Source organism: Myotis davidii, unplaced genomic scaffold (assembly GCF_000327345.1).
Source record: "Myotis davidii unplaced genomic scaffold, ASM32734v1 scaffold59, whole genome shotgun sequence".
Lineage (NCBI taxonomy): Eukaryota > Metazoa > Chordata > Mammalia > Chiroptera > Vespertilionidae > Myotis > Myotis davidii.
In genome coordinates, this window is record NW_006293001.1 from 5034660 (window position 1) to 5036171 (window position 1512).

A 1512-nucleotide genomic window follows, 5' to 3' on the forward strand; every position below is an offset into this window, starting at 1 on the left:
ATTCTTTTGAGGGAACACATGGTGGCATTTTTTTCTTGCCATCAGCAAAATGTATCTATCCATATGAAGAGTCTGAGGTGTTAAGGATGAAAACTTGCAGGAAAGCAGTAACATTTAAAAGATAAAGAAAACCAACTGAAGATCCAGAATAAGTAGGTTACTGAAATCCAGCACCATCTTCATCGTTTGCGAAATCCGGCCATTGGAAAGAGAAGACTGGAAGTGAGGTTTGGGCTTCTGCCACTTACCTGGTTGTGTGACTTTGGCAAAATAGCAATCTCTTTGTGTATTTTTTTGTTCTATATGTGCATCAGATAAAAATTTTGTGTAAACTTTAAAGCACCAAATGAATATGATCTATGTGTACATCAAAAAAAAATCTCATGTGCCTGACCAACTTCCCAGCACCATTTATTGAAGAGATTGTCTTGACTCCATTGTATGCTCTTGTTTCCTTTGTCAAATATTAATTAAGCATAATGGCTTGGGTCTATTTCTGGCTTCTCTGTTCTGTTCCACTGGTCTATATGTTTGTTCTTGTGCCAGTACCAGGCAGCTTTGAGAACTGTGGCCTTGTAATACAGCTTGATATCTGATATTGTGATCCCTCCAACTCTGTTCTTCTTTCTCAGGATTGCTGTGGTTATTTGAGGTCTTTTTTTATTCCAGATGAATTTTTGGAGAGTTTGTTCTAGGTCTGTGAAATATGCCATTAGTATCCTAATGGGGATGGCATTGAATCTATAAATTGCTTTGGGTAGTATGGTCTTTTAATGATGTTGATTGTACCAACCCATGAACACAGTATGTTCTTCCATTTGTTTATGTCTTCCTCTATCTCTTTTTTCAATGTCCTGTAGTTTTCCGAGTACAGGTCTTTTACCTCCGTGGTTAAGTTTATTCCTAGGTATCTTTTTTGTTGTTGTTGCAATGGTAAATGGGATTGTTTTTTTTTTATTTTCTGTGAGTTCATTATTGGTATATAAAAAAGCCGTAGATTAGTGGGTGTTAATTTTTTATACTGCTACATTGCCGAGTTCTTTTATTAAGTCTAGTAGTTTTTTGATGGAGTCTTTGGGGTTTTCTATGCATAATATCATGTATTCTGCTAATAATGACAGTTTAACTTCTTTCCAATTTGGATGCCTTTTATTTCTTCTTCTTGTCTGATCACTTTGACTAGCACTTCCAGTACTATTTCGAACAGGAGTGGTGAAAGTGGGCGTTCCTGTCTTGTTCCTGTTCTTAGGTTATAGTTTTTGCCCATTGAGTATGATGTTGGCTGTAGATTTGTCATATAAGGCTTTTATTATGTTGAGGTATGATCCCTCTATTCCCACTTTGCTGAGAGTTTTTATCAAGAAAGGGTATTGGATTTTGTCAAATGCTTTTTCTGCATCGATTGGTATAATTATGTAATTTTTGTCTTTCAATTTGTTTATGTGATGTATCATATTTATTGATTTGTAGATATTGTGCCATCCTAGCATCCCTGAAATAAATCCCACTTGC